Below are 13,967 nucleotides of genomic sequence, written 5' to 3'. Positions count from 1 at the left end.
GCCGAGGCATTGTAATGCTCAGACCAGAAGTCCCTGGGCTTCCAGGGCCTCCAGGCATTTCAAGTTCCTCTTCTGAATCTTCCTTAAACCTACCCTAGTTATCTGGAGAACTGGACCATACTTTCTTATTGCAATTGGCTTTTAAATTAACATGTAGCCATGGTAACAAGTGAGTGTTGGGAAGTCTTATTTGGAGGAAAATCCTTTTATTGCCAAGGCAGCTGTGTGGATGCCTTCTTATCTATTTGAATCAATTATTCATTCTGTTATTAAATGGAGCTTCTTCTTTTGTATGAGAAGCAGCATATTCCAGTTTAAAAGGGACTGGAATATTCAGAATGAGAGGGGAAAGCAATTCTCCTGGATGAAGTTGGAAGCTTTGAAAAATAGATGGAAGGCTGATACCATCATGATCGCATTTTTCTGGAGGAGACAGATAAGTGAGGGAGTTACCCAGTGTTTTGATTTTAAGGAATTATCAGTCAAACTAAAATAGAAATATCTTAATTTTTAAAAATAGAAAGGAATTAATAGCACACTCCCACCTCTTGCTTATAATCCCATACTTCCAGAGATAAACTCTGTTACCAATTTATTATATACACTTGCAAATATTTTATGCATACGAGGGTACTTTAAAATGTTTATGGACTAGTTAACATAAGGTAACTTCAGACTGTCTCTTTTGTGTAAGAATTAAAACAGGGGGAACTTCATTATCTTACCTATTAAGGATTAAAACTGGCCTGTTTGGGAAATTGGTTGTTACCTCTTTCTCCTGACTTTTTGAAAGGTCAGACTACAACCCAAGTGATGTGAAGCTTAGCAGGGGTGACTCCATTTTGATTTTTAGTCTGGTTTATTGGGGATTAGTGCAAGAACTTAGTTCAAAATAATGGCTTCCAATAATTTTTATTTCACTGTGTGAGCTGGGGTGCTTTTTTGTTTTTTGTTTGTTTGTTTGTTTGTTTTAATAAAATTAGCCTAAAATCAGGAAATTAAACTGGAAGGAGCAATGGCCATGAACACATAAGTTATGGTTGAAACTACTTGATTAATGGTAATAAAAAAGAAACAAAAGCCTACGGTGCCTATCAAAGGGCTAACACTGAAGGAGGCAGGGTTTCCCAGAACAGGCAACATTGCATAGCCAGTATCATTAAGTTGAGGACATCAAGGTTACTATTTCTCTTCCAATCATTTCAGCATGGCTCCTGTTATAGCTTTTTCAATTTCCATTCCATACACTTTAGCTTCACAAACTGAAATTTTAAAAGAAACCAAATCGGTATACAAGGCAAACATGTATTGGACACCAGTATATATTAGGCCCTGTGCTTACAGTTGATGGGTCTCCACAAGAGGGATAACAAAACGTGTTTGCCTCAAGTGACAAGTCTATTTCTCCCTCCTGTTAGGGGTGATGTAAAACACTGGCGTGAGTTAGTGAAGCAGCGGAGCCTCACTGCAGATGACCTTCCTATGAAAATATCCTTGGCTGTCTAGCCTTGTCACAGGGGGCTGGGAGCCAAACCACAGGGGACAGCAGGAACTACTGAAGGAGCACCAACTCAGAAGAGGAGCCAAGCAAGCCAAATGGAAAGGAGGAATGTGAAGCGATAGGGAGCCTGCCCTTCACTGAATATATCATCACCCTGCTCTCAAGGGCTCCCATATATTCCATCAGCAATTCAGAGAGGTGACCAAATTGTCAGACCAGTTCTGAAAGATTCAACATGGGCTCCTTAAAAAGTGATTCTTCAAAGCAAATATTACTGAGTACTATTCTGATGTATGTTTATAACAGTTTGTTTATCCATTTATCAATGGATAAATATCTCCCACTTCATTACTGTTATGAATAAAGCTACTATAAACATTTGTGAACAGGTTTTTGTGTGGACGTATATCTTCATTTCTCCTGGGTAAATATCTAGAAGTGGGATTCCTGGGTTATATGGTAAATGTAAATTTAACTTTTTAATAGGCGTCAAACTGTTTTCTAAAGTGGTTATCCCATTTCGCATTCCCATAAGCAATCCATTTGTTCTGCATTCTCACCAGCCTCTGGTATTGTCAGTTGCTTTTTGTTTCATTGGTTTTGGTGGGTTTTTTTGACAACTGGCTGGTATGGCGGCAGTTGCTTTTTTAAAAAATTTGATGAGTAGTTGTATACTCTTATAGTTTTGATTTGCATTTCTCTGATAACTAATGACATGGAACATCTTTCATAACCTTATTTGCCATTCTTAACTTACCTTTGGTGAAGTGCCTGTTCAGATCTTTTGCCCATTTTTTGAACTGGGCTTTTGTTTTGTTTTCTTTTTTTTTTTTTTTTTTTTTTTTTTTTTGGTGGCAGTTGCATAGGGAGACCCAAACCCTTGACCTTGGTACTATAACAGCATACTCTAATCTGTTTTCTTGAGTATTATTTTCTTATTAAGTATTATTTTCTTGTTATTGAGTATTGTCTTTTATCATCAAGTACTCTGGATACACGTCCTTTTGGAATACTTAAAGAATTCTGTTTTGCAAATAGTTTTTGCAAGCCTATGTATTGCCTTTTCATTTTCTTTATAGTGTATTTCAAAGAGCAGAAGTTTTTAATTAAAAAAAATTTAATTTACACATTGTAATTGTACATGCAGATGGGGTACAAACCTAATGTTTTGATACACATACATGTTGTATAATGATCTGGTCAGGATAGTTAATGTAACCATAACCTCATGCATCTATCATTTCTTTGTGACAAAAACATTCAAAAGCCTCTCCTCTAGTTATTATGTAATATACAAACTTAACTATTATCCATTGTTACCCTACTGTGCAATAGAACACTAGAACTTATTACTCCTATCTAATTGTAATTTTGTACCTGTTGGCCAGCCTCTCCCTGTTTTTCCTTCCTCCCTTCCCTCCCCATTTTCTGGTAACCAGTGTTCTACTCTCAGTCTCTATAATATCAACTTTTTTGTTTGTTTGTTTTGTTTTTGTTTTTAGATTCCACATATGAATGAGATCATGTGGTATTTGTATTTCTGTACCTGGCTTACTTCACTTAACATAATGAACTCTCCCTCCATCCATGTTGCTGCAAATGATAGGATTTCATTCTTTTTTATGGATGACTACTACTCCATTGTGAATATATACCACATTTTAAAAATCCATTTATTCATTGCTGGACACATAGGTTGATTTCATATCTTGGCTATTGTAAATTGTGCTGTGATAAATGTGAGAGTAGAATCAGAGTAATGCTGGCCTCATAAAATGAGTTGGGAAGTATTTTCTCCTATTCAATTTTTTGAAATAATCTAAAGAGAACAGGTATTAGTTCTTCTTTAAATGTTTAAAGAATTTAACAGCAAAGCTATCAGGTCCTGGGCTTTTCTTTAATGGAAGACTTAGTATTACTGATTCAGTTTCCTCACATGTTATTGGTTTGTTCAGATTTCCTATTTCTTTATAATTTAGTTTTGGTAAGTTGTATTTCTCCTGGAATTTATCCACTTCTTTATTATCAAATTTGTTGGCATACAGTTGCTCATAATAGTCTCTCATGATCCTTTGCATTTCTGTGGTATCAGCTGTCATGTGTCCTCTTTCATTTCTGATTTTATTTATTTGAGTTTTCTCTCTTTTTCTTGGTTAGTCTAGCTAAAGGTTTGTAAATTTTGTTTATCTTTTAAAAAAACCCAACTTCTCATTTTGCCAATCTTTTAGATTACTTTTTTAGTTTCTATATCATTTATTTCTGCTCTTAGCTTTATTGTTTCTATTCTTCTGCCAATTGGGGGTTAGTTTGTTGTCACTTTTTGAGTCCCTTTAGGTGTACCATCAGGTCTTTTATTAGAAAACTTTCTCTTTTTTTGATATAGGCATTTATTGCTATTAACTTTCCTCTTAGAATTGTTTTTGCTGTATTTCATAGGTTTCAGTTTGATGTGTTTCATTCTTGTTTGTCTCAAGAAATTTTTAAATTTTCCTTTTAATTTCTTCATTAACCCATTAGTTGTTTAGAAGCATGTTGTTTAATTTCCACGTATTTGTAAAATTTGCAAAGTTTTTCTTGTCATTGATTTCTAGTTTTATATCATTGTGGTTAGAAAAGATAGTTGAATGATCTCTATCTTTTTTAATTTGTGTAGACTTGTTTTGTGGACTAACATATTATCTATCCTGGAGAATGTTCCATGTGCAGTTGGGAAGAAGCTCCATCCTGCAGCTGTTGAATGGAATGTTCTGTAAATGTCTGTAAGGTTCATTTGTTTTATGGTGTAGTTTAAGTCAGATTTTTGTTTATTTTCTGTCTAGATGATCTGTCCATTGTTGAAAGCAGAATGTTAAAATCCCCTACTATAATTGAATTGCAGTCTTTCTCTATCCTTAGGTCTAATAACATTCACTTTATATATCTGTTGCTTTGCGTTGCTTCACCCCCCACAGATTTGTCACCCCACTTCCCCTGGGTGATGGAGATGCAAAGGATTACTCAAAGCCCATCTCTTCTGAGCAGTGAGAGGCCCTGAAGTGGTTAATCTCCAGGAACCCTCAAGAGAGAGGCATTCCTTGCTTGGGAAATTAACGCCAAATTGGGGTTCTCTTCCTGCATTTATTTTCCAGACCAGGAAGTTACAGGAAGAGACAAAGGTGGGGTTATAGTTTAACAGTATAGGCTGGTAACTTTCAGAGAAGCAAGCCAGATAACATTCCAGTAAGGCAATTAAGTGGTCCTATCAACAACAGTTTGATCTTAGCAAACATTCCTTCTTAACAGCAATTTCTCAGTATCTTTACATATCAATCAGTAACTAGTCTGTCTTTGAGCCAGCAACCTGCTGTGCCACAATCCTTGTCTTGCAACAGAGACTTGTAGCCTGAGGGAAATTTCCTGTCCTTGCAAGGTCAATATTTGAAACTTCAAGACTTTGGAAAGCCAGGCCCTGTGAAGTACATATGCTTTATAGTATATTCCACATATATCTGGGTGCTCTGGTGTTGGATGCATAAATATTAACAATTGTTATATCCTCTTGTTGAATTGATCCCTCTATTATGAAATGACTTTGTCTCTTTTTACAGTTTTTGTTTTAAAGTCTATTTTATCTGATATGTGTATGTCTACTCCCTCTTGCTTTTGGTTTCCATTTGCATGGAATACCTTTTTCCAGCCCTTCACTTTCAGTCTATGTTTATCTTTAATACTTAGGCAAGTCTCTTGTAGGCAGTATATCATTTAGTCTTGTTTTTTAAATCCATTCAGTCACTCTGTATCTTTTAACTGGAGATTTTAATCCATTTATATTAAAGGTTGTAACTAATATGTGAGAATTTATTCTTGCCATTTTGTTAACTATTTTCTGGTTGTTTTGTAGATCCCTAGTTCCTTTTTTTTTTTTTTTCTTGCTATTTACTTCTGTGGATTGGTGATTTTCTGTGATGCTAAACTTTGATTTCTTTCTCTTTCTCATGTGTGTGTCTGCTACAGTTTCTTTTTTTTTTTTTTTTCCTGGTTTCCTTGAGGCTAACATAAAGAGTCCTGTAGTCATAATAAACTATTTTAAGCTGATAGCAACTTAACTTTAGTTACACGAAAATACTCTAAACTCTTCCCATACACAAAAATTATATTTTTGTTGCCTTATATGTTTGTATCTATTGTATGTTCATTAGCCACTAATTGTAGCTGTTGTTGTTTCTTGACCATTTTGACTTTAAACCTTTATACTAGAGGACTGAAGTATTTACATAGCACCATTACCTCACTGGGGTGTTCTGAGTTTGAATTAGGAATTTACCTCTACAGGTGAGTTTTGTACTGTTTCATGTTTTCATAGTAGTAATTACTGTCTTTTCACTTTCAATTGTAACTCCTTGAAGCATTTCTTGTAAGGCTGTTCTAGTAGTGATCAATTCCCTCAGCTTTTGCTTCTCTGGAAAGGTCTTTATTTTTCCCTCATTTCTGAAGGATAGCTTTGCTGGATAAAGTATTATAAGCTGACAATTTTCTTCTTTCAAGTCTTTAAATGTATCATCCCATTCTCTCCTGGCCTGAAAGGTTTATCTTGAGAAATCTGCCGATAGTCTAATGGGGATTCCCTTATACGTGATGCTTTTCTCTTGCAGCTTTGAGAATTCTCTCTTTGTTTTTAACTTCTGACAGTTTGATTATGGACTGGCAAGTTAGCTCACGTGGGAAAGAGTGGTGCTGCTAACACCAAGGTCAAGGGTTCGAATCCCCCTACTGGCCAGTTGTAAAAAAACCCCAAATGACAGTTTGATTATGATTTCCCTTAGAGAGGATCTTTTTGGGTTGAGTCTAATTGAAGACTTTTGAGCTTCCTGGACTTGAATGTCCATATCCTTCTCACCTTGTGAAATTTTCTGCTATTATCTTGTTAAATAGGGCTTCTGTGCCTTTCTCCATCTCTTCTCTCTTTGGAACACTTATTATTTGAACACTTGTTCACTTAATGTTGTCCCATAAGTCTTGTAGGCTTTCTTCACTCTTTTTTATTCTTTTTTTTTTTTTTTTTTCCTTTTACTGGGCAATTTAAAAAGATCTATTTTAAGTTCAGGAATTGTCTCTTCTGCTTGACCTAGTCTGTTGTTTAGGCCCTCAATTGTATTTTTTATTTTATTGATTGAATTCTTCAGCGACAAGATTTCTATTTTGTTCTTTTTATGATATCTATCTCTTTGTTAAATTTATCACTCAGATCATAAATTGTTTTCCTGATTTTATTGAATTGGTTTTTTGTGTTTTTTTCTATCTCATTGAGTTTCCTTAATATTGTTGTGTAAAATTCCTTTACCGGCATTTCATAACTGTTCTTTTTAGAGTCTGTTGCTGGAGACTTATTGTGTTCTTTTGGGGATGTCATAGTTCCATGATTTTACATATTTTTTGTGTTCTTATGTTGATTTCTGTACATCTAATGGAGGAGTTGCTTTTACCAATTTTATGTAGTAGATTATGTAGAAATGACTTTTTCCTATATTTCAGTTGTAATGTGTCTGGATATGCTGTGTTGGCTTTGGTTTTAGGTAGACTCAATAATGTAGTTTCTGTGCAGTTTCTTTGGTTGTAATCCTCTCCAGCAATGTCTGCAAATGCCTCAGTAGCCTAGACTGCAGTACTTTTTGCCAACACAGGTTTTGCTATGTTGGGTTGGAGATTCACGACAGGTTGTTGAGCCAGGCATGTGCTGGCACAGAGGGATAACTGTCTGTTTGGTGGTCTCTCTGAGGTGCGGATTTCCTGCTCAACTAGCTATCAGGCTAGTCATGGGTACACAGCTCTGAGGTTGTCTCTTCCAGGGGGTGTTGCACTTCCTGGCCAGCTTTTATACTGGATACAGGTGTTCCTGGGTACAAGGTAAGGGGGTCAAGTGGCTCTCTGAAGAACCATCAGAGGAGTGGATGCCACTGCCTGGCCAGGAGCTGGTGTTTATAGGCACAGCAGGGCCAGGTGGCTCTATGGACATGTGCTGGAGGAGGTGAAGCCACTTCCCTATTCACTGTCAAGTACGGAGCAGGCATGCACAGGTGCAGCAGCTCTGTGGAGGGCTATCAGGTAGAGTTAGAGGTTCCACCTGATCTGCTGTCCAGGAGGGAACAGGCATGCACTGGTGCAGCAGGGCCCAGTGGCTTCATGGAGGGCTACCGGATCAGCTGTCTAGCCTGGAGCAGGGCTGAAAGGGTGCAGCAGGGCCCAGAAGCTCCACAGAGGCCTACCAGGTGGAGGCAAAGCCACTTCCCGGTCTGCTGTCAGGCAAGGGGTAGGTGTGCACTGGTGCAGCAGGGCTGAGCAGCTCTGTGGAGGGCCACCAGATCAGCAGTTGAGCATGGAGCAAACCTGCAAGGGTGGAGCAAGCCTGCAAGGGGGCAGCAAAGCCTGGCAGCTCTCCAAGAGGCCTGTTGGGGAGAGGCAAAGCCACTGCCCAATTGCTGTTGGTCAGGGAGCAGATGTACACTAGTGCAGCAGGGCCTAGTGGCTCTCTGGAGAGCCATGGGGAATGGCAGAGCTACCTCCAGTCTGGCTGTTGGGCCAGCACAGGCACCTGTGGGCTTAGCAGGTGAGTGGGTTGTGTAGATAGTATACACATGAATATGGTGGACTGCTGCTTATTGGCAGTTTCCCTACCAAGCAGGTCTCCCTGTTCTCCTGGGGCAGGGTTGGGGGTGCCATGTGGGTTCAGATGCTGGGGTCTCAGTCTTTCTGTCTGGCCTAGTGCTATAGATTTCATGCCCCCTTAACCTCATTGAGGCTTAATCCCCATTGTAACTGTTGAGGGTGGGAAATCCCATTATGGTAATTGAAAGGTGGGGCCTTGAAGAGGTGATTAGATTGTAGGACCATGCTGTGGTGAATGGATTAATAATGGTGGTCAGGGGTGTGGTTCTGAGGGCTTTGAAAGAAGAGCACTTGAGAAGTTTTCTCTTTGTTTCACCATTTTCTGTCATGTGATTCCCCTGGGTCTCTGTTACCACCACCAAGACCCTCACCAAATTTGTTCTCTGGACTTTGGACTTCCCAACCTCTGAAACTGTAAGCAATAAATTTCATTTTCTTATAAGTTACCCAATTCCAGATATTTTGTTCTAAACAACAGAAATGGACTAATACATTTGGCTCCAGGCAGCTGCTGGCACCTACATAAATGTGGTGGAGTAAAGATGGAGCCTCAGGATGCAGGCAGTCAGTTTCCACCAGCTCCCAGGACAGGATGCACTCTAACAGTGGGTTTGGTTTAAAGATGGTGCTGTGCTATAGCTGCTTAGGTCAGGAGTGGGGCTTCTTCTCCCTGGGCTTCTACTATGGCTGTGCAGTTGCACAAACTCTTAACTACTCTCCAAACTTGGTTTGAGGCCTGTTAGGATTGGGGGACTCTCTTATGGCAGGGATTGCTGGCATGTGTGGTGGCACTGGAAACAGCTGGGGTTTTTCCAGCTTGCCTTCTCTCTGCCTGACTGCAAGCCAGCTTATCTTCTTTCTCCCTTACTCCAAGACAGAGAGGCAGAGGCAGAATGCTTTTCCCTGCTCTCTATGGTGCTATCCCAGTCTTTCATGCTCCACAAAGATTTTGTCACTCCCCTGGTGCACTGCAGCATATTTCTTCAGTCATTCTGGTCAAAATGAAGTTATTTATTTGTCATTTTAGTCTCTTTTTGTGGGGTGGATGACCCATCTTGCTCTACCCTCCAGAAGCTTTTAATTTTGATGAAGTTCAATTTATCAATTTTTTCTTTGATGTTTCCTGCTTTTTGTGTCCTATGTAAAAAATCTTGGCCTAGTCCAAGGTCAAAAAGATTTTCTCCTTTGTTTTTATCCAGAAGTCTTATAATTTTAGATTTTAAATTCAGGACTATCATCTATTTCAAGTTAGTTTTTGCATATCATGTATGGGTGGGATGAGTTGAAATTCTTTTTTTTTTTTCTTCTTGCATATGAATGTTCAACTGTTTCAGCACCATTTGTTGAAAAGACATCAATTTTTTCCATCAAATCGCTTTTGCACCTTGATTGAAAATCAATTGACAATATATATCTGGGTCCACTTCTGGACTCTCTGTTCCGTTAATCTATGTGTCAATTCTTTTTAATATTACATTGTCTTGATTGCTATAGCTTTTGTAAGATATAATTTTAAAGCATCATATATAATGCCTTGTATAACATGCTTACTATAAAAATGTGTACATATAGAAAAGGCTGAAACATTAAAAACTAAGATATGAGATGTAGGTGATGTTCTCTTTTTTTAAAAAAAAAAAAAACATTCTTTTATTCTTAGGACTAGGCCCTAACTCTGCCAGTGAGAAATAGCAGAAAATATTCTAGGATGCTCTCTTTTCTTTAAAGTATTTGAAATATGCCTGTCAGAAGAAAGAAGACTTTACCTGTAAATACTTCATTCATCCAGGTTCACTTGGCTTCACCGGATTTATGCTCTTCTTGACTCTGCAGTCCCTGGGAAGATCAGTGCCCTTTGGTGGCAAATTCTCAAGGTTATTTTTCCCCCTCAGAATGTAGGCAATGTAGAAATATGTAGAATGATGAATCAGAGATTTTCACGTCAGTTCTGTTTTATAACAATTCATTCAATCACTTACTCATTTATTCATTCATCCTACCTTTAATCATTTATTGCATTTCTACTATGCACCAGTAGCAATATTGAAATTGCAAAGGTAAAGAAGACTAAATCTCTGCCTTCAAGGTGCCCATAGTCTAGTACAGAAGAAAGATTTACACAAATAATTGCCCTACAGGGTATTACAGTGCTAGAGTGGGTATCTGTTTAAGGTAAAGTGGTGGCAACACAGAGAAAATGGCTTGTTCTGCTCACTTCCTTCACAGCTATGACTAGTCAGTGACTTCTCCACTTTGCAAAAATCTAAGACCATCATCCTCCAGTTTCACATCACTTTCAGTAGATGACCTTCATGATGGAAAGAGGCATAATCAGAAGGGAACAGCCATCCTCATTGTCCTGCCACCCTGAGTACAAACCCACCAGCATCCATGCCCACTCCTTCCCAGGGAAGTGTTCCCTTCCTAGCAAAGACTAATCCCTTCTCAGGGGAGAGATCTTGCCCTTTCCAGTGTTCCTAAGACCCTGGTCCCACAGGCTACCTACTTCTCTCCTGGAACTTTTTTCATTGTAAACTTCTCAAAAAGAGTCACGTACACAATGTTGCACTTCCCCATAATACTTTCATTCCTCAGTCTGACTCCCATTACCCAACCAAAGTTGCTCTTACTAAGGTCGTCTATAATGGCCAACATTGCTCAATTCTAGAACATTGTACAGTTTTCATCTCTTATTGGCATTCAACACTCCTACATTCTTATACTCCTCCCTAGGCTTCACTAATTCCATGCTCTTGGGTTTTGTTCACTTTTCTGGGCAGTTCCTCTCAATCTCCTTTGCTATCTCCTCTCCTCTTACTTGAACCCTAAATTTTGGAGTTTTTTCAGGTTCAGTCTTGAGTGCCTTCTCCTCTAGACTATAGAAATCTCTTCCAAGATAATTTCAACCACCTCATCACTTTAAGTACCATCTGAGACATCTTTTTGGAGCTCCAAACCTACTTCATCTACTACCTATTTAACATCTTTACTTGGTTGTTCCACAGGCACCTAAAATTTAATATCATGAAAACTAAATGTGTGGTCTTCACCACCTCCACCCCATGTATTTTTTCAGGGGTCCTCATTCCAAGAATCTGCCTATAAGCTTATACTAGGAACCCAGTAAATGTCCTTAACACCTCATCCCCACATTCATTTTTTCCAGCCCTATAGGCACTGCCACAAAATTAAATGTTGAATCCATCTAAATCTCTTTCTCTCCACACCAGATCATTTCTTCTATAACTTAATGGTCTCCCCTTTACTCTAGTTGCCCACTTCCAATCTAATCCCTACAAAGAAGTCACAGTCATCTTTTAAAATGTAACTATGATATATCACTTACCTATTTTAGAATTTTCAGTGTCTTTCCATCATAATTAATATAAAAGCCATACTCTGTAATGTGGATGACAAGACCAGGCATGATTTGGATTCTGCCCATCTCATCAGCCTCTTCTCACACCACCCACCCTCAAACACTGTCCTGCCTCAGGGCCTTTTTACAAGCTCCTTATAATATCTCCTCCTCTACTCTTCAAATCACTGTGCATCTTTCATATCCCAGATTAAATATAATTTCCTCAAGCAGACTTTTCTTGTGCCCATCAATGTAAAGTTATTACCATCACTCTGAGTATATTATTATCATGAATGTATTATACACACACACACTCTCTCTCTCTCTCTATCTCTATCTCTCTGTCTGTCTTATTTACTTACTTATTTATTTCTGTTCAGTTGTTTAATATCCATATTCCCTATCAGACTATAAGCTCCTTTAAGGTAAGGATCATATCTGCCTTGTTAGCCTATGCCTCTGGTGCCTAGCTTTGTGCCTGGCAAATAGTAGTTACATGAATGTATTAGTTTTCTGTTGCTGCTGTAACAAATTACCACAAACACAGCAGCCTAAAACAACACAAATTTCTTCTCTTACAGGAATGGATGTCAGAAGTCCTAAATTAAGTCTTACAGGGCAAAAATCAAGGTGTCAGCAGAGTTAGTTACTTCTGGAGGACCCAAGAGAGAATCCATTTCCTTGCCGTTCTCAGCTATCAGAGCTGCATTCTTTGTATTCCTGGGCCTCTTTCTCTATCTTCAAACCCAACAGTATAGCATCATCAAATCTCTCTGTTTCTGTCTTTGTGTCACCTTCTCTTTTACTACCGCTCTCTCTTCTTCCTCATCCCAATATCCTTAACCACATTTGTAAAGTCCTTTTGGCCATATAATGTAACGTATTCACAACTTCTGGGAATAATGAAGTGGAGATTCTCGGGGGCCATTAATCAGCTTACCACAGTGAGTAACTGTTGAGTGAATTAATGAGAGGAGAAGGCCAGGGATGCTTCAAAGAGGAAGAAATGTTTAAGCTGTGTTCTGACAGATTAACCAATGTTTGCCAGGTGGACGAACAGAGAAAGTGCATTCCAGGAATAGGGAAGAACGTGGACAAAGGCCTAGAAGTAAAAGAAAGCATGTTTTGTTTGGAGAAGCAAGCATCTTCCTGCAGTGAAAGTTTGAGAAGGGGTTTGAAATGAGCAGGCAAGTCAAGGCTGGATTCCACATAGCTGGAGGGTGTTATGTAATACATAAAGGCTTTGGACATTACCTGCAGGAGATTCAATGCTGAGTCACTTGCACATATACTGCAATCAATTCATTCAGGAATTAACAAGCAATCATTGGACAGGTTTTTCCTGCCAAGAGATGGCTAGGTGCCAACTACAGCAGGCATCACTAAACCTAAACAGACCAAAATGGCAGCCTAAGAGGAAAGGGATAATATTAAGTGGGTGTTAGAATGTCAGTTTGGGGGTGTGTTGTAGACCACCAAAGGTAATGTATGAAGAGATCTTATAGAAGCTCTGTGTCTTCATAGCATTCTTCTATTCTTTAAGATGTTTTAAAAATAAAAGTAACACAAAGTAGAAAACAAAGCATACAAAACAAAGAAAATAAAAACCACCCATACTTCACTATTCAAAGATAAACACAATGAATGTTTTGTTATATACACTTCTAGAATTTACTTAATATTATACACATATCATGAAATTTCTTATGAAATATCAAGACATGCTAACGGAAATAGAGAAAATATAATGAACATCCAGGTACCCACCACCCACCTTAAGAAATAAAACACTACTGATACAATTAAGGCTTCCCATTTACCATTCCCTGACTTTGATATGTCACTCCCATGTATCTTTTTAAACATAAACTATGTATGCTTCTCCAAATAATCTATAGTAGTGTCATGCTGTGAAACTTTTTATAAAAGGCATCATACTCTTATCCAGAATGTTTCCTGGGTGAATATTCAGCCATGTTGATGCATCCAACTCTAATTTGTTCATTTTTTTGTGGCTCTATATTGTTCAACACTCTGATTATGCTACAATTTATCTATTTTCCTATGGATGTTCATTTAAATTGTTTCGAATTTGTACCTATTATAAATAATGCATAAAGGTACTTCAAAAAGTGTGTGGAAAAATAGAATGAAAAGATAATACAAGTCTCACATGAGCTTTTTGAAGTACCCTTGTATATGACTCCTTGAGCATACATGTTGGACACATCCTTTAGGGTATATACCTAGGAGTGGAATTGCTAGATTTTACAGTACATACTTTTTCAACCACACTTGCTATTGCCAAATTGTTCTCCAAAGTAGTTGTACTATTACATACCCAAGAGCAGTGTATAAGAGCTCACATCTCTCCGCATCCATTCTACACTTGGCATTATCAGATTTCTTAATTTTTGCTAATCTATGAATGTATAATGATATCTTATTGTAGTTTTAATTTGC

This window comes from Cynocephalus volans, chromosome 17 (genome assembly GCF_027409185.1).
Source record: "Cynocephalus volans isolate mCynVol1 chromosome 17, mCynVol1.pri, whole genome shotgun sequence".
In the NCBI taxonomy this organism is placed as follows: Eukaryota; Metazoa; Chordata; class Mammalia; order Dermoptera; family Cynocephalidae; genus Cynocephalus; species Cynocephalus volans.
Note: the sequence above shows the minus strand (reverse complement) of the source record.